Genomic DNA, 23,723 nt, shown 5'->3' on the forward strand with positions numbered 1-23,723 from the left:
TTTTCTAAATATTCAAAAATTTTCTATACATCTTTTTTTCTATACTCATTTTATATCTGATAAGATGTAGTCCCTGTTTATTATAAAGTTAAAATCTTTAAATTTGCTAGGGTGTTTTCTAGGCAAGAAAACAATCAAACTTTGGAAACATTCTTTACAAAATGAATAAAAATCCCCACATGTGTATTATACTTTTTGGGGTAGCAAGTTCAGTACACATATAACTTGGGTTAAGTCTGATAGCCTGTCATGTTTATGACATGCTTAATGAATTTCTATTTATTCTATAGTATGCTGAGGAAGAAACATTAAAATTTCCTTATACGTAAGCTTTTGTATTCCCTTCTAGAGTATAGTTTGTATCAACTATTTTGAGGCATTATTACTTGACTAGAAGCTTGTTATTTGTTTGAGAAAAATGAAATTCCACTCATGACCTAATATACATCTTCATCTATGAAAATATTTACTGCATGACTGATAATATCAAGCTCTTTATAATTAATGCTCACTGCCAGTTATCAACCTTAGAAATTCTATATTTACAGTTCTAGTCTACAATAGGCATAGAAGTCTCAATTTAAAAAATCTGTTTAAAATCTTTACCCTTCAGTTGGGTTATTATTAATTAAAATTAATTTACATACATCTAAGACTGTCTGTTTCTCTATTTGTTCCATCTGTTCTTTGTTCTCTATATTCATTAAGATTACTTCTTGATCTTTTTCTAACTTCTTTGCTGAATTATTAGCCAGCCACACTTCCTTGTATAGTTCATTTATCCCATTTAAGGTTTAATCCAAGGATCCCATACCAAGGCTTCCATTTCCCCTCTTCCATTATGCTATTTTGCCAGGGTTTTAAAATCTACATATGTGAGGAACTCCAATGCACTGTTAAACATTTGTTTGAAATAATTACCTTTACATTTAATGGAGTTTTTGTAATTAGTCATTATTTTGCTGCTTTGTTACTCCCTATGACCTTAGATGAAAGTTTTCACATATTGTTTTTATTACTATCTAATGTACATTCAAAAATAGAGCTCATGTGTATATTTTCAGAATTTTAAAATGTTCCATTATCTCATCCCTTGACTTTTTCTTTTATGTGTGTATGGTGGGTGTGCATTTCTAAGTGTTAGTGTATGTGTTTGCATATGCCTGGAGGCTAGAGATTGATATTGGGTGCCTTTCTCAATTGCTCTCCCAGTTATTTTTTGAGAAAGCTGCATGAATTCCCCTGTCTCACCTCCCCAGTGTTGGGCTAGGCACCTGCCAACACACAAGTCATTTTATGTGGGTAAGATCTTTAACCACTAGGCTACCTCCAAAGCCCTCATACCATTTAAATTTTATTTATTTACTTTGTCTGTATATGCATGTGCGTGCGCGCATGCGGGCGTGCACGCATTCGCTAGGGAATCTTGCAAATGCAAAAGAGAAATTGAGGATCTCAGTGTGCAGGCTTTTCAAACAATTATCTTTAACCACTGGGCAATCTCCCCCAACAGATAAAAGATACATAATATTCAAATCACAGTAGACATATTTTATCTCTTCACATATTTATCAGTTCTTTGTGGCTAATAATATTCAAAATGCAGTCTTACAGATTTTCTGAAATATAAAACTCATTACCTATATTTATAGTAACTCTACTGTTCCTATACTGCACTGTGGTATAACTATAACTTAGTGTTCATTGACAAGACTTGGGCCATCCTTCTCTTCTGTGATGGTTTTTATTGGTTGTCAACTTGGCAGCACTTAGCACCAATTATGAGGGACCATGTATACTAGTTTAGCTTCTGGATTTGTCTGTGAGGGATCATCTTGACTAGGTTAAGAGAGGTGAAGATTACCTTCATTGAAGTGGCACCATTACATGGGCTGGGGTCCTAGGCTATATAAAGTGGATAGAGTTGGCTTTGCAGCAGTATCCATTGCTCGACTTTCTCCACACCAATGTGAGAATGTAACACTGGCTTCCTGCTACTTCCATACTTTCTCTGACATTATGGACTCTACCCTCTAGAGCTATAAGCCAAAATAAACTCTCTTCCTTGCCAAATTTGCTTCTGGTTGGGTAATTTGTCCCAGAAACAAGGAAGTAACTGATACACCTCTCTTTTACTTCCTGCAGTCTGGTCACAATCATCAACCTCTCAACAATTATGAGTTCAATGTTTGCAGATGTCACATACAAATGAGATATTGTAATCTTTAAATACCTGCTTACTTTCATCCAACATAATGGTGTCACGTTCCACTTATCTTGTTGAAAATGACAGGATTTCATCATTATTATGATTACATACTATTTTGTAAATATGCCACCTTCTTTTGTCCATTCATTTGCTGATGGTCATTGACATTGTTCAATTTTTTGGCTACTGAGAATCGTGTTGTCATGAACATTGGATTGTAGCTAACCCTTTCCCTTTGACCCATATCTAATATTAACACCTGGCCATAGAATTGTTAGATCATAAAGTAGTTTGATTGTTCAAATCTTGAGGAACCCCCATCCTTTTTTTACATAATGGTTGTACTAATTTACATTCCCATCAACAATGCGTAAGGGTTTCCTTTTCTCTGCATCCTTGCCAGTGCTTGCAGTCTTGTGTACTGATGATGAAAGATGCTCTAACTATGTTATCACAGTGTAGTTTTGAGTTGCAATTCTGATGGTTAGTGATGCTAGGAACTTTTTAACACACCTGATATCAACTTGCATATCTTTGGAAAAATGTCTTTTGCTCATTTTTAATACTGTAAGGTTTTTTTTTTTTTTGAGATGTAGTAGTTCCTTTCTTAATACTATAACAATATACCTAACAGAAACAACTTAAGGAGAAAGGATTAATTTTGGCTTAGAAGTTAAAGTTCAACCTGGCAGGAAAGGTATGGCAGTAGTAACATGCAGAAGCTGATAACGTTTCATCTGCAGTTAGGAAGCAGGGAGAATGATTGCTTTGTTCAGCCAGATTTCTTCTTTTTATGCAGGCCAGGATCCCGGCCTGTGAAGTAACACTGTTAACAATTAAGGTAGGCCCTCCCACCTGAAGATAATTCCTTGTAGGTATGTCCAGAGGCTTGTTTCCTAGGTGAATGCAGGTCCTGCCAAATTGTCAATCTGTATACACCAAGACAGGGGACTACTGACTTACATGAATTCCTTATATATTTTGGATGTTGATCACTATCTACTATATAACTAGCAGATATTTTTCTGAGGTGTATGCTATCTCTTTGCTCTGTTTCACTTGCTGTAATGAAGCTTTCTAATTTGAGCTAATATAATTTGTCCATACTTGCTTTTCATAGCGTACTATTGATCTTATTCAAAAACTTCTTCTCCATTCCAGTGTCTTTAAGTATTTCTTCTATGATTTCTTCCAGTAGTTTCACAATTCCAGGTCTTACATTTTTTAGTTGTTTTGTAGTGGTAGAAAGTTCATGGTTTAGTTTCATTCGTCTGCAAGTAGACATCTAATTGTCCCAGCACCATCTTTGAAGAGTCTGTCTTTTTCCCCTTAAACTTTTAAAATATATATATTTTATTTATTCATTTGCAAGGGGAGAGACAGAGAATAAGGGAAGGAGGGAGGGAAAGAGGGAGGGAGGGAGGGAGAGAATGAGAATGAATGGGTAGCCCAGGGCCTCTTGACCCTGCAAATGCATGTACCACTTACGCATTTGGCTTTACATGAATACTAGAGATTTAAACCCAGGCTTTCAAGCAAGTGCATTTAATTGCTGAGCTATCTCTACAGCCCTCTTTAAAGTTTCTTCATAGCTCTGCCAAAAACCAGTCAATAGTAGGTTGTCTTGAATTGTTCCTGATGAGAAGTCTGCATTCCTTGTTCTTATGCATTATTTCTTTTCTAATCCTTTCAAATGTTTAATCTTTTTACTGACTTTTTTTTTGTTTGTTTTGTTTTGTTTTTTTGAGGTAGGGTCTCACTGTAGCCCAGGCTGACCTGGAATTTACTATGTAGTCTCAAGGTGGCCTTGAACTCACAGCAATCCTCCTACCTCTGCCTCCCCAGTGCTGGGATTAAAGGTGTGCACCACCATGCCCAGCTTTTTACTGACTTTTAACAATTTAATAGAGACATGTCTTGAAGGTGTCTCTCTTTTGCATATATTGGTTGAAGTCCACTGTGCTTTAGTTTTAAAAATTATAGATTCATAACACATTGAAAATTTTGGCATTATTTTTAATGTTTTGGTATACTTTCATTAATTTCTATTGCAGGGCCTTTACATTAATTAGCTTTATTTTTACTACAGAGTCTAATCTGACATTGAAGCCCACACTAAATATTGCATTTTAATACCTCTAAAATGTTTACTTAGCTCTTTAATATAACTCCATCTCTCCCTATTACACACTTGTTTTGATTTAAATTTTTGAATATTTATGTGAAAAGTTAACTACCTCTACAATTTATCTGCTTTCCTCAGCAGTTTTAATTCTGTTGGTCAGTCATGTCTTTGTACTCTTTTGATATTTGTATTTTTGAAATAAGATGTCAGATACTATGAATAATGAGCTAGTTGCTACTTGCCAGTCTGTCCTGCCTTTTATTGTTTATTCTATAGTAATCTTTACTCTAGGGCTGAAGGGGTAGTTGAATCCTATAACCAACATTAATTATTCTTTGAACAGCCCTTTCCATCCCCTACCCCCCAAAAATCCAGTGTCTCTTGGCCCTATGTGAATTTTGAAAATTGACCATTTTGTTGCTTACTCAAATTTCCTCTTTTTCCGGACTTTAAGATTTTCACCATGTATTCAGATTTATATTGAAACCAATACTCAATTGGATCCTTACACAAAGTTCTGGTTTTCTTTACTTTCATGTGTCTAACCTTTATAGTATTCTTCCACAAAAGCCTGCTCACTTAACCTCTCATCTTTGTCCCCTCTTTATAGCCAGGTAAGTAGGCTCTGATTGTGGTCTTTTTTATGTATTATATTCAGAATTTTGTCTCTTGGCAGAAAACTCAGGTGAATTTTATACTTGCCTTGTTTATTTCCTTTCTCTTGATATTCATGGCCCTGTACTATCTGTTGGCCAATGTGTAAAAGAGACAGTGTACAGATTTCATGTTGTTTCCTGTGTGTTTCAAGGAGGACAGTGTGTTCCATGCCAACCACTCCTGCTGGGTGGAGGCCAACTGCACATGCTTTTAAAAGGATGTAATTTTCCCCACTCACCACTTAGACTATTTAATTCTATATGAACTGCATTTTCCAGAAAACCTAACTCCACAACTGTTTGTTAAGATTTCAATAAGATAAGTAATGATTTTAAATAACATGCAAACTTTAAGAATTATTAAATAACACTAAATCACCAGTTTGAGCTAAACTATGTTAAAATTTAACTACTAAAGGATTAGCCTAGCTTATAAGAGAAATGTACTTCAAAATAAAAAAAAAACACTAGTAAGTGTTTACATCCTGTTATTATATACATTGACTCTGATTTATGAACATTGAGAAAAAAAACAAAGCAATTAGTACTTAGACGATGGTTAAGAAAGTGATAGCCAGAATATCAAGGGAGGTGAAAGAAAAAAATTACTGCCCTTAATTAAAAAAAAAAAAAAGTAAATTTGGAGTTGGAGAAATAGCTCAGAAGTTAACGCACTAGCCTGCAAAGTCTAAAAACCTGAGCCTGGTTCCCTGGTACCCAGGTAAGTGAGATACAGAGTGGCACATGTGTTTGGAGTTTGTGTGCAATGGTTAGAGGCCCTGGTAAGCACATTCATTCATTCATTCATTATCTCGTTCTGTATCTTTGTCTCTCTCTCTCTCAAATAAATAAGTAAATAAAATATTTTTTAATATTTCAAAAAATGGTAAACTTTACAGATGTCAAACTCAAACTTTGTGAATGTGATTGTTTGGTGAACATGGTAAAGTGGAAAAATTGAAGAAAGGTCCCAGAAAGCAGAGTGGGCTCATCAGCATTTCTTCACAGGCTGGCCTGGCCCATATGTTTTAGGCCTTCTTCCTTTTTCAGAGACAGCTCTGTATTCCCTTTTTTTCTGGTCCTTTACCACTGGCATGTGACCATCACATCCTGTGCTTTGCCTCTTTGCAACACCATGAGCATGGTGTAATAATTGTTAGGCTTGAATGCCTCACAACTTGAACAATTCTTTCTCTTAAGGTGGCACAGAAAACATTACAAAATAAGAAAGAATATCAACAACAATATGCCATACATATTAAAGTTATTGTTTAAAAACTATAGGTATAAGAGAAACAAGGAAAGATGCTCCCACTTTTTTAACTAAATATTAATCTGTATGATGTGTGAGTGACTGATATGTGGGTATCCCCTCTCCCACATTTCATCTTGCTGTTTCACAGACATGCTTCTTTCTTCAAGACCACTAGAAAAAAGACACAAAGCCTATGAATTGGCCCAAGGGTGGACAGAGATGCCCAGCTTCTCAGGAAAGTTGGCATGGTAGTAGAATCTAAACTTACATATTTTTTTAGATTTTTGTATTTTCTTTAAGAGGAAAAAAAAACATGCATATGCAGTTTTGACTGTAAAAGGCGTTTCTTTTATGCAACATAGTGTTATTGTTTGAATAGCCTATATACAATAAGACTCAAAAATCATATTTAAAAATGATGTCTGGAAGGTGAAAAGTGTAGCACAACAATGCCTGGAGTTGAAAAGAGAACATATTGGGGGAAACACTCGTGGAACAACATTCCCTAATTTGGTCATAATCATCTGCTTTTATGTGAAGGTGTGTGAGCTCTGAAATCTGAAAACCCTCATTAAACTAAACAAGCTTTCAAAAAGGCTCAGAGCTTGTAAACTCAGCTGGAGCTTATTATAAGATCAGTCCCATGTTCCTCTGGGCTCTGTGGTGGAGAGTACAAACACAAGTGATTTCAGCTCTCTCCACGTCTGCCACGAACAAATCTGACCACTGTGAAAATGCAGCCAACACTCCCCACACCACTCCTCTGCTCTCTAATTCCTCCCTATGCTGGAAACCTCTATGCTGCTGTGTGTATCATTTGGCATTTTTGACCACAGAGCACAATTTACTGTTACATTTCACTATAAATTCATGGCTGGCCAGACAAAGTACTCCAGAGTACGATAAATACATGTTTTAATGAGTTACTGAAATGTGACCTGGCCAGCTAGAAATCTAAGAAACAAAGGGTACTTTCTCATGGTTGAGGCCAATCACAAAGGGCAAGGAATAGCAATACTAGAAACAAATTAATCCACTGACTCAGTCAAGTGGAAAGAAAGAGGAAGAGAGAGGCCCAATAAGGAAATAAAAATATTTTTAAGTTTACTTTTGATAAAAGGTGAGGATTTAATCAAGTCCAAGAATTAAATGTTGTGGTCCACATGGGCAAATCAGTTGAATGCCACAGTTTTCTCACCCCCCATGATTCCCAAGCCATGTTCCAAGAACTTTTCCTGTCCACAGTCACAGTGTCATGATTGGTCTCCCATAATTAGCACTGAAATTAAAAGGGAGCTAGCTATCAGTTAATGCCTTGGTCAAAATACCCTTTTCTCCAGCAGCAGAACACTCCAGGTACACTGTGACAAACTATTTTAGAAAAACTGCCTAAATGCTCAGAGAAAATGACTCCCTACCCCTTGCTGGAGTCACAACAGATGTTTCTAGAAACCAGCTATACAGAGCTAGGATGGTGAAGAAGTTGAGGCCTATAGTTGATCCTGAGGTCACGTGGATCATGCAAAAGAATAAGACATAAGTCAGAATGCCACATATAGCAATGAGAAAACAAATAGTTTCCAAAGTTTCTTCAAACCAAGCAAATGCTCTGTTATTAAGTGATTTCGCATGTGACGGATCCCACATGGGACTAGTTTCTGAATGTCTTCATAGGAACAATCCAGACACCTCCTCTTCACCACCACGCCCTAGGGAAAAATGAATGGCACCCCATCATACAATAGCTGAAGGCCAATGTCAGTGATGGTGTTACATTCCTGTGGCAAACAGAACAGATTGTTGATGGAAGTACTCAACTCACAAATATCGCATGTATGTTGTTTAAATTTGCAATACTTATTTCTTATAAATATTTTTAATCCTCTGAATGCTTCTAATTTATAAATGGTAAAGGCAAATTATATGCAAAGTGATTGATATATGAGGATTCAGGGCTGGAGAGATTGCTCAGTGGTTAAACATTCTTGCTTTCAAAACCTGACGGCCTAGGTTAAATCCCCAGTGTCCACATAAAACCAGATTCACAAAGTGGTGCACGAGTACTGAGCTCACTGCAGCTGCGGGGGCTCTGAGGTGCCCACTCATATTCTCTCTTTCTTCCCTTCGGAAAGACATATTCTGTCATGTCAACCTGCTCCATTTGGGGCTACACAGACAACTCCAGCACACAATGACATTGAGGCCTTCTCTTTGCAGATCTGTTTCACAGGCATTTTCATCCCACTGTCTGCCTGCTCCACATGCTCAATCCCTTTAAGGGACAGCCAATGCCAGATATCTTTAAGCTCCAAAAATCGCCCAGGTTCAGAGAGAAGAAACTCTAGTGAGACCTTTTTTGACAGTTTGTCAAAAAAATTAATTAAAGGGCTGCAGAGATGGCTTAGCAGTTAAGCGCTTGCCTGTTAACCCTAAGGACCCCGGATTGAGGCTCCATTCCCCAGGACCCACGTTAGCCAGATGCACAAGGGGCGCACGTGTCTGGTGTTCGTTTGCAGTAGCTAGAGGCCCTGGCGTGCCCATTCTCTCTCTCTCTCCCTCTCTCCCTCTCCCTCTCTCTCTCTCTCTCTCTCCCCTCTTTCTCTATCTGTTGCTCTCAAATAAATTTTAAAAAAATTTAAAAAATTAATTAAAATAAAAGTTCCTTTCATCATTATATACAGAACTTTAATATATTCACTCTTGTCTTCCTAATGTCAGATCTATAATCTGATCAATGGATTTATTTCTTCTTGCCTTTTTATTTGCCAATTTCATTAAATTCAAATTCACATTGAAAAAGTTATTTTTATTCATAACTTTAAATTTGGACCTTAACTTTACATTATACCTATGTTATAACAATACATAAATAAAATGAGGGATGGACTGGGGCTGGAGAGATAGTTCAGTGATTATAGGTGATTGCTTGCAAAGCCTATGTTCTGGGTTCAATTCCTCAGTACCCACATAAAACCAGATGCAGAGTGGCGCATGCATCTGGAGTTCATTTTCAGTGCCAAAAGATTCTGGCATGACCATTCTCTCTTCTGCTCTCTCTTTCTATCTTCCATCTATCTATCATCTATCTATCTATTTATCTCTCTGCTTATAAATAAACAAATAAAATATTTTAAAAATAGGAAGACACATGAAAGAGAATTTATCTCACAAAAGACAGGAGTGCTTGAACTATTTTAAAATGGAAGTTTACATTAACTGCAAAATGTTGAACTCTGACTATCAGATTCAAAAATAGGTTATACTAACTCATAAAAGGGTACACTTGCTGAATCTTTCAGGAATAATAAAATATATGTTCTCTCTTGGGCATGGAAAATATTGATGTTTAGTGTCAAAAACTGCTAAAGTAGTCTATTAAATTATACCTTTATATTAATTTATATTTATAATTATATTAATTTATATCTTTTGCATAAGGTATGAGATGATGGATATGTCACACTATAGTGCTTAATTTTTTGTTGGTTTTTTGTTTGTTTTTTTGAGGTACGGTCTCACCCTAGCCCAGGCTAATCTGGAATTCACTATGTAGTCTCAGGGTGGCTTCGAACTCACGGTGATCCTCTTACCTCTTCCTCCCAAGTGCTGGGATTAAACGCGAGCACCACCACACCTGGCTATAGTGCTTAATTTTTGACTGAAAGAATTCTTCTATTTTACTCTCAGTAATATAACTTGTTAAAAACACAAAAGACACCAGAAATGATATACTAGAATCATTACCTCTAATACAGCAAGTTCTGTGTATATACTTCCTGGAGGTACTTTAAATCATTTATTTTGGTGTATATAATTTTCAAGATTTGAAACAAATAGTCCTATCAAGCAATTACAGGTGTTACTAGTTAGTCAGAGCTTTACCACTATTGTGTAAAAGCCTATCTTCTGCATTACGCCTTGACAGATTACCAGTTTGTGATCGCTCTTACAAGTCTCAGTAGCTACTCTAAAATGATTCACACAGCAGTAATTGATGTACCACTTGGAAGTAAAAGGTGTGCTTCATACTCCTTCTCCTACTCTGAGAAAAACCACCACTGTGATCTCCTGTTGAATTTTACTATTTCATGTAGCTTCATGTTCTTTTTTTGAAAGAAAAACGGTCAACTAACATACTAAAGAAAATGAATTCTATGCCAACTGCTCAAAAGGTTCACCAAAAGTTAAAAACTTTAGAAACGGAGAAAAACTTGCAATAACTATTTTGTTTTTGTTCTCTCATTTTTGAAATGACTAAATCAATGCCCATGACATGATAAAAAAACGTAAGCATTATGACAATGCTGGGTAGCTTTGGAGCATCACGAGTAGCACCTCAGCTCCTCCTGCTTAGTTGCTCTTCTCTTAGAGAGGAAATCCTGAAAGAGTGGCCTGACATCCAGCAAATAGTGATCCAGAAGTGAAATTCCTGGGGATGCTTCTCTGCCAGGTGCTGGACCCAGGCATATAGGTTGTGAAATTTAAATCAAAACCAAGATAAACTTCTGGACATTGTAGCAGCTCTCTCCTGGCAGTGTGCAGTTCCTACTAAGAGACAAGTCCTTAAAGTGGTGTTAGTGGTGGTGCAGAGAGGCAGCCCAGTGAATGATAGCTGACTGCCCTATAGATGGCTAATGGCAACCAAATGACTGCATTGGGCTCATTAAGGTAAAGGGCTGCCTGATTCTGACATGTGGGAGGTTCTGACCAGGGGCATGGTCCCTGTTCTGCACCTTTCTCCAGTGTCTGATGATTACACGCATGTCCTATACATCCTATCTGATTACTCTTTGCAAAGAGCACTTTACAACAGGAGTAGAAGTTGCATTTTACTTAAGATTGGTTTATGTTTAAATTATTTTCATACTTTCATTCATGGAGCTATGCCATTATCTAAGTTCAAACCACCCTGAAGTTTTGCACACTTGACTACAAATCTATATTACTAATATAAGAATTGCCTGCTCATTGGTCTGTGTCTGCTCACATTAAAATTTCATTTTATTTTTAATTTTTTAGATTGTATTTTGTTTATTTGTTTGCTTTTGTCTTTTTGAGGCAGGGTCTTACTCTAGCCCGAGCTGACCTGGAATTCACTATGTAGTCTCAGAGTGTCCTTGAACTCACAGCAATCCTTGTACCTCTGCCACACGAGTGCTGGGATTAAAGATATGCACCACTATGCCTGGCTAAAATTTCATTTTAATTTAATAGAAATTACACTCCATGATTCCAGCCAGGTCTCTCCATGTTTCATACTGATAGCATATGATGTCTTCAGCAGAAGGGTCTTACCATTAACCTCTGGTGGTAATCAAGTGTTCTGACAGAAGTCTGTTTTGTTTTGGGAAACCTTATAAGTATCTCTGATCAACAGCCCACTGTGGGTGTGAACCACATCCTGGTACTGGAAGTTACAGGGTAGTACCAAGGGAAAAGAAAGAAAAAGAAGAAAATAGGAAAAAGAAAGAGAAAAAAATAGGAAACAGAAGAAATTTAAAGTTAGGCTTCATCTCACTCACTCCAGGGCCCTTCGATTCAGATGCTCCCCCTAAGGTCCTGTTGAGGGTTCAACCTTTTAGTCTATCTTCCAGGATATAGGATTCTATGGTACCAGTTCCATTTGGGTCCAGTTTTGTGCCCCCCCACCACCACCACCATTACCCTTTCCTCACGTCCTATACTCCCTATTGTCCAGGCCTCAAGATGCCTATTACATATGTCAGCATCTCATGCTGATCCAGGTTAGGAACTGCAAATGAGTGAGACCATGTGACAATTGTCTTTCTGTGATTGTGTGAGTTCCCTGAGTATAATCTGTTCCAAATTGGAACATTTTTTCTACAAATTTCATTGTGTCATTTTTTTTTCTTACTGCTGAGTAGAATTCCACTGTGTAGATATAACACATCTTATATTCCCTTTCATCCAATGATGGGCACCTGGGTTGATTTCAGTTCTTAGCTATTATGAATTGGGCAACTATGCATGGTTAGCAAATATCTCTGAAGTGAGGCATGGAGCTTTTAGGGTAAATGCCCAGTAAGGGAATAACTGGGTCTGTTGGTAACTCTATAGTCAGCCATTTAAGAGTCTCCATATTGATTTCCACAGTGGTAGTATCAGCTTATATTGTCACCAATAGTAAATTTCTCCACATCCTCACCAACATTTGTTTTCAATGCCCAGACAGTTAGCCCGTCTACTGCTAGATGGCACTACATAAGCTACTGGGGGAAAGTGGCCAACATCCGTCCAAGCAACTGAGTTCTAAGCTACTCAGAAGCAAAAACCTGACATGGTGGATACAACTGAATTAGTGGCACACAGCAATGGTGGGTAACCAACTGCTCTTAGATTGGATAACAGATCTGCTCAGTAGAAAGGAACCTATATCTGGAACTGGGAAACAAGTCAGAATCATATCAAGAATGATTTTACTTTCCAATATGAAGCCCCTACTAATCTTGGGCCACAAGAGGGTCTATACTCATTAAATTGTCTCTAAACTAATGATGGTTATCCCATTTAACCTGTGCTGACTTCACTCTCCATTGGAAAATGCACTTCTCTTTTTCAGATGGGAGCAGGACCTGAGGAGAGAAAAGATCCATCATACTTCACCAGGGCCCCAGCTGAACCCAAAGAGGAACTGGGGAAATGAGCAAGAGTGCTGCTTTATCAGGGAACCTGATATCAGCACAAGGGTGAAGGAGGTAGATACTAAGGATACTCAACTCCTACCAAGCCAGAGACATAGATGCTCCATAAGAGCCCATCACTGAAGTATACCCAAAACAAACTCAATACGGCTCAGGGAATTTTGTGGAGAAAGGGGCAGAAAGATGGTCAGAGCCACAAGTTGGAACACTATGCACAGACATTGCCTCTTCCCCATAACTAACAGCTGCATGACCTGCAATCCCCATGGAGATGACCTGTATCCCAAACAAGGAGCGTCCCTTTGGAAAAGGTTGGGGATGAGGGATAGGATGGTACCAACATATGCTGTTTACATTCTAAGTATGTCCATAACTAATAAAAAAGAAAGAAAAGAAATAAACTTCATGGATCTGAAACATAAAAGAAAACTGCAGTGCACTAGTAGAGTCATCCTTTATGTACTGTTGTAAGTCAAGATGAAAGTCATATACACAAGTGCTCCCAAAAAGACAGTTTATTTTCTGTTATTACCTAACTTAATGTTCTAAAATGTTCTGATCTTATCCTTGAAAACTTAACTTTCCATTATAATATACAGCCTATGTCTCTTTTTATCTAAGGAGTCAAGGATGAGCTAAGTATTAAATATAGTTCTGCTATAATGCCATGATATTTGAGAATGGAACTATGCCCCAATTTCGAAGCATAGAAATGAATATTAGGAAAAAGTTTGCAGAAGACAGAGATTCTCTTACCAAAGTTTTCTTTCTGAATGATAAAGCACAGAAGATTAAAGAAAAAGTATGACTAGCATACGTTCAAATGGATTTATAAAGCTATGCTAAAAAAATGGTCACTCATGTCCAGCAGGATGCTAGTTTTGTTGTATTCTGCTGGAAATCATGACTAGGCATGTGTCAGCAGCCTTGAGCTTCTGAGAGCAAGAAGCTTGCAGAAACGGTTTTTAAATCCCAGAAGCTTCTAACTCTAGACTCTGAGAACTGGAGACTGCCTATAAGCTTTCATAGTGAGATCTGAGTTTCAAAGTCAGCAATTCTCTATCCATCAGCTGAGATTCAGTCTTGGGACACTTGACTCTAAACTGCAGGTGATGTTACAGAACTCTAGCTTTTGTTGGTCTGTGTTTGGACCCCTGGCTCTTATCTCTTTATCCCTCAGCAGCTCCTTGGACTGGGGCTCACTGTCATAACTCTTTACAGACCATAGCCTTCCATAGTCTTGGCTCTCCATTGCCGCTTACATTCTTAAGGACATCTACAGTCCTTCATAATCTTCACAATCTATTCCCAGGCAATATTCAGAACTTTCCAGCAGGCTCCTGGTTACTTTGTGAGATGTAAGTTTATAGCCTCGGGAATGCTGCATTCTTAAAACTTTGGGAGGCACTCTTGGTACCTTTTAGCTGGTGCTTAGGAATGGAGCAATGGGGTTTCATCTGCTGTTAGTGTTAACAGTTCAACCTGTTCTACCCGTGGGAGTGATTATAAGTGGGCAATACACATATGTTGCTGTAATATTTTGATACAAGAAGAAGTGCATAATAGCCAACAAGTAACTCACCTAAGGTTAAAAAAAAAAGCCTATTTATATAGCTAGAAAAAAGATCTTCTTATATTCAGATTTTAGTTCTAGCAGTCATAGCCTGGTATGTACATGGCTTCCAGCTACACTCATCACAAACCTCACTTACAAACATCAATCTTACAAAATCAAATCTTTACATTGCAAAAACCCAGGCATTTTGTTGAGTTACCAAGTAGGGTTCTCCCTCTAGTCCTGACTAAGTATAGCTGCTGGGTAAAGAAGGTTATCCGGAATTCACTTAAGCTTGTCTTGACAGTAGCCTTCCAAAGCTGGCATAGACCTGGAAAGGCTGTAACTAAAGCAAGACATTGTAAAACAAGAGTTCTACCTTTAGCAGCAACCACAGATGAAATGGTCCTTGATGTAGGGTGGAGTTTCCTCAAAGGGACTGTGGAATGATCAAGATGGCAAGACTGCAGTTGCCAAAGAAGGGGCTGCTTGGCTGGCAGCTTGCCCTTCTTGGCAGCCAAGCACATGGGAGTTAAGAGCCTGCTCTTTAGAGCTTTGATCATTCCCAGGAATAACAAACAACAGCACTAAGAAGTGTTCACAATAAAGACCTATGAAGTGAATTTAACAATTTATCAATACTTAACCTCCAGCCATATGTCTGTATAGCATTAAAAGAATCAGGTCCCTCTGTTCTGACCCAAACCACTAGTTATAGTGAGCCCTCACTTACCTGAATCATCACAATACATATAACACACACACATACCTGATTTCAGCAGGTAATGCACATCACAGTAACCATGAGTGTTCATGTTTATTCATTCACTCAATAACTGAGCCGTACTGGAAAACACAGTGTCTCTAGCTGAAGTTATCATGATAAACAAACTCAGAGTTGGTCCAGAGACTTAAGAGGAGACTATATTAAAAGGAGAATGTAAGTAGGGAGACTGATATTATATTGGTAAGTATCTAAAGAAGGGTGTAATAACATAGCAAGATGAGTGTTATAGAGAGACAGAACATTATTAAAGAGCCCATATCAAAGAAATACATCCTAGACAGGGAAGTAGGAAAGACCTCTGTAGCAGACACATTCAGGTTCGCTGAAACGAACTTCCAGACCAGGCACAGTTATGGAGGAAGGGATTTATTGAAGCTTACAGATCCAGAGGAAGTTCCATAATGGCAGAAGAAACTGGCCTGCCTTCACAGGTCCAAGCAGAGAGAGAGAGAAGCCTAAAGGTCAAAAGCCACAGAACACTTCAGGAACTCAGCTAGGCACACTTTGCATATCTTTAGATTGAAATCTGAAACCCACCATCACACCTTAAGATCCACCAGTGATACTGCCTCCAGCCTGAGGTGGCTACAGACGCAAACTACAAACAAACAACTGAATATATTGGAGCCATCTATTCTATTCAAAGCACCACAACCTCTCACAGAAATGACATTTCAGGTACCAGCCAGTGCTAAAAATAGTAACTTCAGATGTTGGGTGGTAGAACTATCAGGCAGGGCAAGAATCTGCGCAAAAGTTTTATGTGGTCTCTGTTGTTCTCATAAATAATAGTACTGAGACTCCTTTGATCAATGGTACAAAAGAATTATTGGTGGGATGGAGAGAGAGCTTAGTGGTTAAGACACTTGCCTACAAAGCCTAAGGACCCAGGTTTGATTCTCCAGGTCCCACATAAGCCAGATACACATGGTGGTGCATGCATCTGGACTTTGTTTGCAGTGGCTAGAGACCCATTCTCACTCATACTCTCTCTCAAATAAATAAATAAAATGAAAAAAGTTTTATTATTGGCTCTCATGTCACAACCTTTTCTGTATTTCCTGGCAATCCACATTCTAAATACTTTATAAGTGTGTGATTCTAATAAAGGTAACAATGGCCATGTGGTCGTTTATCAATCCAGGTTGTTTTTGCTTAAAAACTCCTGATAAGAAAAAGAATCTCAGCCACTTACTATGCTTTGGTCAGTCAGTGACCTGTTATTTTTGCTTCCAGTTCTCCTAGAGTATTAATACAGCTCCCATGATTTATAACTGGAATAGGCAGGGAAAGCCTAGGAACTTAAAATGTGGGAAAAAAAATTCTTAACTATGTTTTGAATTTTTTCTGTAACACAAATACATTAAACACATATCAATTTTCTTCAAAGTTAAACTATTTTGATAAAAAAATAACTAATGAGCTTTTTAAAATTCCTTTCTTTATGCTTATTAGTGTCATGATTCTTCTGAATTAACTTCATCTACTTTGCTAGAACCAAGGCAAAGCCATGTATCTGCATTCTGGCAGAGATATAGTAGAATTTCATTGTTCTGGCTGTTCTGCTAAGAATCCTTTGGTTCATGGATAAAAATCTCATTTCCTGAAGCCAAATCCCAAAGAGGTGGGCCATTTCTGTTCCTGCTTTGTACTGATAAGCAGGGAGTGCATAGGCATGAAAGGAACAAAAGGAAAAACAAAACTCTCTTCTTTACTTTGATGTTCCCCAAGATAGGAAGGAATCTATTCTCATAAAAAAAAGGCACTACAACTTACGGAAAGGATGCTGAAATGTGTGGGTGAGTTGAGGGGCTAGAGCCAAAGCCAACCAACCACCTGCTATCACACATAAGTGTTCCTTAACAGGTGACTTTCATTTCACTTCAAGTGGTCAGATATCCTCTGAGGAACTGAATGCAAACATGAGCTTTGGCCCCACCTGTGAAGAGCTCATTGAATTGTCAGAAGGATCCCTGCAAAGCTCTACTGATATCCTCATAACATGACATTTTGGTATGGGTTCCTGTGTCTTAGAGAAATGCATTACATTCCCCATGATATTGGCCAATAACTGTGCTCTTTCTTTCCTTCTCTCTCCCCTCCCCCTCTCTCCTTCTCCATCTGTGCTTCATTTTATCTTATATTTGCACAGGGTCTCCTTCTAGCCCAGGCTGTCCTGGAACTCACCATATCACCCAAGCTCACCTTGAACTCCAATAATCCTCTGCATCAACCTCCCAAATGAGGGATGATGGGCATGAAATACAATGCATGGTTTGAAGCTACTATTTCTCTTAAAGGCAGGTACAACACATAAGATTAAATGTGAATAATAGTGAGAACAAGTACACTTTCTTCCGTGAGAAGTTGAACTAAAGGTTAAGACACTGACATAAATCTAGACAGGTTTATATGCTATGAATTAAGGTGGTATAGAAATGGAAATATGAAATAACAAAAATGGCAGTTGATCTGACAATGCCTGTACCAATACCTAGTAACATACATTATTCTACTTCATTATTATGTTGTTTTCTAAGACAAGGTGTCCTGTATCCAGTGCTGACCTCAAACTACTGATCCTCCTGCTTCTGCTTCACATATGCTAAGATTCCACCCATGTGCAATATATCTATATTTTACTTTAATAAGTGCTTGAGAATAGTAGACAATATAGACAAAAGTCACAGTCATAAAAATTTTTGCAATATTTTCCATTTCATCTGACTAAAATTTGTGTCATGGAGTTGCTTCAGGTAACACCCAAATAGCTATTGGCACTCCTATCATCTAATTTTCTTGGTTTTTAAGTGAGCTAACCCATTCATAAACACAAGATAGTGAAGGAGGCAGTATGTGAAATATTTTGGAATTATTTGCCTTTAAAGGATTGCAGAAAAAACTGTCTTGAAAGATTCTTGTTTACAACTGACAAATCTGAGAAATCTAGTCCATCTAGGTCTGTACATTGTCAAAAATGTCTACTGCATTCTAGAAGAACAAGTTCTCTCACTGAACCTGGAATTCATCAATTAGCATATACTAGAAAGCCAGCCAGCCAGCCCCAGATATTCTCCTCTCTCTGTACTCAGTGCTGAGATTACAGGACAATACTGTGTGGTGTTTTGCTGTTTATTGTGTTTTATATTAGTGCTGGGGACCAAAACTCATGTTTACAAGGCAAATACTTTACTGATGGAGCTATCTCCACAGCCTCTGCACTCCTTTCTTTTAATTCAGAGAAATCATGACTTTATGAAGTACTATGATGTATCTACCTTTAAAAAAGTATTATCTGTCTCAGAACTAGACTATAAGATCCATTAGAGCTGGAATCATTCCACTACATTCATTATATCAAATACTAGAGCAGAGCCTAGCAGTATGTAATGCTGAATGAAAGACTAAACAAGTGACCAGTGCTCAGATTACTTCATGAAAGTATTAGAGAAAGTAAGTATTTTTTTAACATTATGAACACAACAGCTATGAAAACAAACTCATGGTTTAACTGGGGAAGCTTCAGAATCCCTATGCTACCTTGTTACCTATGGATTAGGAGAGAAAGTCTCTTCATATGCTAATTTCACAGTCAAAACATTTTAGGAACCTGTTATTATTCATAAGAACAGCCAGTTCCCCCTTGGGTCTTAAAATAAAAACAATACTTATTTTTAGAAATCAGGATTTCCTTTTATTGCAGAGGTTAAGGCTCAGACACATTTAAACACTAAGGTGTTTGTGAAGACTAACAGACTGCTTACTCTGAGGACTGTATTTCCATGTAAATCCTCCAGATCACAGAGGGGCTGATTCTCATTCTCCATCCTTATCAAAGAATCAGGAATTTATCACTTCTAGGGACCTTTAGTCAAGGAAGGGACAGTCAGCTGTCTCAGGAAATCAAACCATGATGATTACATCTTGAATCTTGCTCAGATCACCTCTCAACCTAACAACCACTACTCTCCAGTCACCTTTCTCAAGAACCTCTGACCGTCCCACCCAGCTGACATCATGACCTCAACTCTCTCGTTCCTTTTGTTTCACCACTTCAACAGTCCACCAGTACACATATATTCACCTGATTAAGATTTCTACCTAGAGCTGCAGAGGTTGCTTAGTGGTTAAGGCTACTTGCCTGCAAAGACAAAAGACCTAGGTTTGATTCCCCAGGACCCATGTAAGCCAGATGCACAAGATGGCACATGCTTCTGGAGTTCGTTTGCAGTGGCTGGATGCCCTGGCATGCCCATTCTCTCCCTCTCTCATTCTTTTTTTTTTCTCTCTCTCTCTCTCTGCCTTTGTCTCTCTAAAATAAATAAATAAAAATATATTTAAAAAAATAAAAAAGATCTCTACCTAAATGTCATTGTATTACTAGTCTCGTTGTTTATAGGTAAGTAAACCCTCTACTTAGTAAAACATGAGTTTACCTGAATAGTAACTATGTATCTGTTCATTCATTGCTACATTCCAGTAACCAGGAAGGGGCAAGACTCAGAGAAGACCATCAAACAAAGGGTAATCAAATGAACATACAAAACTTATCATCTTCCCAATTTTACTCATGGTTCATGGAGCAAATTTTCATGTTGTTTGAAATTTATTCAGATGAGAAGAAATTATAATGAAATTACAAAATGTTAATGTAGTAAAATTCTAAATTAAAAATGAACAACTAAAAAATAAATTTATTCAGGCAGTCTGACTCTGCCTACACAATCCACAAGCCAGATCCTACCCTCTCAAGGTCCTCTCAAGGGATCCATTAAGAACCCAGAGGGAGCCAGACCTGACTCCACTCAGCTGGTCCTTGTGGCAGAGGCCAGCCTGCATCTGGAGTGAGCCATAACCAACTCTACTCATATAATCTGAGCAGGAGAGACCAGCCAGCAACCTAAGAGAGTTCAAACAGAACCTGCCCATGTGGTCTGCATAGGAAACAGCAGTCAGTGCCAGAAAAACCATCCTACACAGCTAGAGAAGGAAGAGCAGAAAGCTCTGGTCCCTCCATTGTGTCTAGCACCACACATGAACCAATGTCAACCCTCTGCTAAGTAAACCTCACCCAAGGTGATGAGAGAAATACAACTAGAAATAACCAGACTTGCCGATAAATGAATGAGGAGCACTACAGGCTCTTGAACTAAGCAGCTACATAGTATGTAATCACTAGTATAGCTACTTCTCAGAAGTCACTCAGAAAATAAAATGAAATGCCAAGAAATACTGGAAAAGGAGGAGTAAAAGGTGTTAAACTGGAACCAAATGTGGAGAACACAAAAAAAGACAGAAAAACTAAAACTAACTCCCAGCCTCCAACACTTCAATAACAGAAAAAATTCGAAGGCTCAATAAGCCTCTAAAAGTTTAAAGCAAGTAGGTGGGACTATGGAAGCCCACCTGAGATGTTGAGAAGTCTACAAGGTGAATAATACTGCTAACAAACTGGAGAAGACAGTTCACAACATGGAGGACAATTTCAGCAAGGAAATACAAACACTGAAAAAGAACCAAATGGGAATTCTAGAAATAAAGAAAATAATCACCCAGATAAAAATCAAAAAGGAAAGCATCACCAAAGGACAAGGCCATGCAGAAGATTAAAGTTCAGGGGTGGAAGACAAGGTTGAGACACACATTATATACGTGTGTGTGTGTGTGCACACATACGTGCGCTCACATTAACATTTCAGAGATATTGTAGTTCTATTCAGGAAACCCATACACGCCCCTTATAGCTTCCATTTTTCACCAATTATTTTAGAGTTTCAGGTCTTATATTGATGTCCTTAATCCATCTGGGGTTTCTTTTTGTGCATGATGAGAGGAGTGGGTTTAGTTTCATTCTACATGTGGATACCCAGTTTCTCCAACACCATTTGTTGAAAATGCCATATTTTCCCAGTGTGTACTGTTGGCTTCTTTGTCGAAGATTAGGAGGCTGTAGTTATTTGAACTAAAGCCTGGATCTTTTATTCTGTTCCACTGATCTGTGTATCTTTTTTATTGTCAATACCATGCTGTTTTCATTACTATGGCTTTGTAGTATATTTTGAAATCAGATATGGTGATACCTCCTGAAGTGTTTATTTTGTTAAAAATAGTTTTGGATATGTGAGGCCTTCTGTAGTTTGATATTCATTTTGAGAATTTTTTTTCAATCTCTATAAAGAAAGTTGCTTGATTTTTTTTTATAGTTACTGCACTGAATCTGTAAATTGCTTTTAGTAGATTGGTGTTTTTACAATGCTGATTCTTCTAATCCAAGTGCATGGGAGGTTTTACAACTTCCTCAATTTCTTTACTGATTTTGTGTTTTTATTGTATAGGTCTTTTATGTCCTTAGTAATATTTAATTTTTCCACAGCTATTGAAAATGGTATGACCTTTCTGATTTTGCTCAACTTTGCTTATTGACACTGTATGCACAATCACTAGGAACTAGAATCAACCGAGGTACCCACTGTCTAATGAATGGATAATGAAGATGTAGTACATTTACACAATGGAATTCTACTCAGCAGTAAGGAAAAAATGAAATAATGAAATTCACAAGAAAAATGGACAGTTTGAAGTGGGTGGGGAACTGCATAAAACCAAAGGTTAAAGCAGTCAACACAATAGGAATCTTCTTCCTGAAAACCAGTATGCAAGATAGAATCCCCAAGTAAAAGAAGTAGACAGACCAGACTGAAATGCCCAGGAGGTCAAGAAAGCTTAATGTTTAAATTATAGGCTCTGATTTGTAGATGCCAGGGCCAAATCTAGGTGAACCCCTAGAGTGAGCAGTTGTCCAGGGGGATCCTTGTGATTCTCCATAAAAATTCAGGCCTTTCCCAATCACTTGATTACCCAACAGAGCTAAAGCACCTACTGCTGAAGACACCACAGGCTCTTATCCCAGAATACAGATAGACAATTTAGAAACTGAGAGGAATAAAAGTCCTCACATGGCAAACCACATGGCACTGGAAAGTGCAATGGGAGCTACTGGGTAGAAATGGTCATCACAGCATAAGCAGAAGATCCTATAAGCAACACAATCCACCAGCTGCACAAGAACTACAACCTACTGCAGTAGTGGCACACACTGAGGTAGAAGGAGAAATAGGGGCAGACCTACATGACTGCATGAGAAGTAAAAGGTGGATTCTTAGAAAGGATGAGCACAGGGCTGTGTGTGTGTGTGTGTGTGTGTGTGTGTGTAAACATGTGCCAATACACACATGTAGAGGTCAGATGACAACCTCAGGTATCAGTATTCACCTACCACTTTGAGGGTGGGTATCTTGCTGTTTGAGGTAGGGCATCTTAGTTGTTTACTGTTGTATACACAAGGCTCTCTGCCGCAGGGACTCTCTTGTCTCCATCTCCCATCTCACAGAAGGTATGCTGGGATTACAAATGTGCACCAGCACATCCGGTTTTATGTGGATTCTTAGGGTCAGAACTCAGGTCCCCATACTTGCACAGCAAGTGATTTACCTGCTGAGTCATCTGTCAAGCCTAATTAAGAAGTCATCCTCTACTGGTTCTGCTTCTGCCCCTTCATATTATACCATTATCCAGTCTTAAGTTCAGATAATATGAATTCCCTTCATCAGTGAATAAAATGAACTCAAGCTCATCAGGTTTCAGAACCACAGACAGATTCTCATTATTCCAGAGGTTCCTATAGCACAACAAAACACACTAATGACAAATGATCTTTGCTAGGAAATTGACTGCTATAAATATACCCCTTATATTTAACACTAAATCAAATAGAAAAATAACACATACTTCACTCTGTCTAGTGGATGGACATACAGGATTGGACAATTTAATGATATTCCTGCTCTCTGAACTGTTTGCAACAATCATAGATAAGAATTAGGTAACATTTTTCTAGTGAACCTTATTATTGAGGGTCCAATGATCACTAACTTGACACAATAAGGTTGAAAGTGAAAACATGTTGTTACTTGCCCAGTGATTAAATGCCACTTTTCCATTTTGTGTGAAATTGTTGAGTACTTACAGAAAAGGAAAATGAATATATTTAGGAACAAACTTTGCTGTTCCTGGATTTTCATAACCTTTACTTACTATTGCTAAAATACATGCATGAGAATAAGATGACAGAATTTTATAGTTAATTCACCCCTGCTATTTTCTTTCCACAGTCATATTCTAGACAGAGTGTGGGAGCGGGCATCCTAGAACTGTGGGTTCAGGAAAATCATGCTATTGGAAGAAGCTTTATGACTGTTTGGAATTAGAAGATATGGAAAGACAGCTAACGAGATAATAGTTTTAAATATTTCAATATATAGGCACAAAAGGAAACACAAACAGAATTAAAGAGAGAAATGAGACATGTGAATGATAGTATGAAAAAATAAGAGGTAAAGAAACAGGAAGAAACAAAAGATAATCTCCATCAAACTGTATCAGAGATACAGAGAAATTTTTGTTGATACCATGAC

At 37.9% G+C, this 23,723-nt stretch overlaps 1 protein-coding gene across 3 annotated transcripts in view; it reads right to left on the reverse strand.

Annotated features, from left to right (window-relative positions):
- Positions 1 to 23,723, reverse strand: part of Prkd1 (protein kinase D1) — a 390,066-nt gene that overhangs the window by 177,416 nt on the left and 188,927 nt on the right. The gene's annotated exons all lie outside the window — the stretch shown is intronic.

Source organism: Jaculus jaculus, chromosome 7 (assembly GCF_020740685.1).
Source record: "Jaculus jaculus isolate mJacJac1 chromosome 7, mJacJac1.mat.Y.cur, whole genome shotgun sequence".
NCBI lineage: Eukaryota > Metazoa > Chordata > Mammalia > Rodentia > Dipodidae > Jaculus > Jaculus jaculus.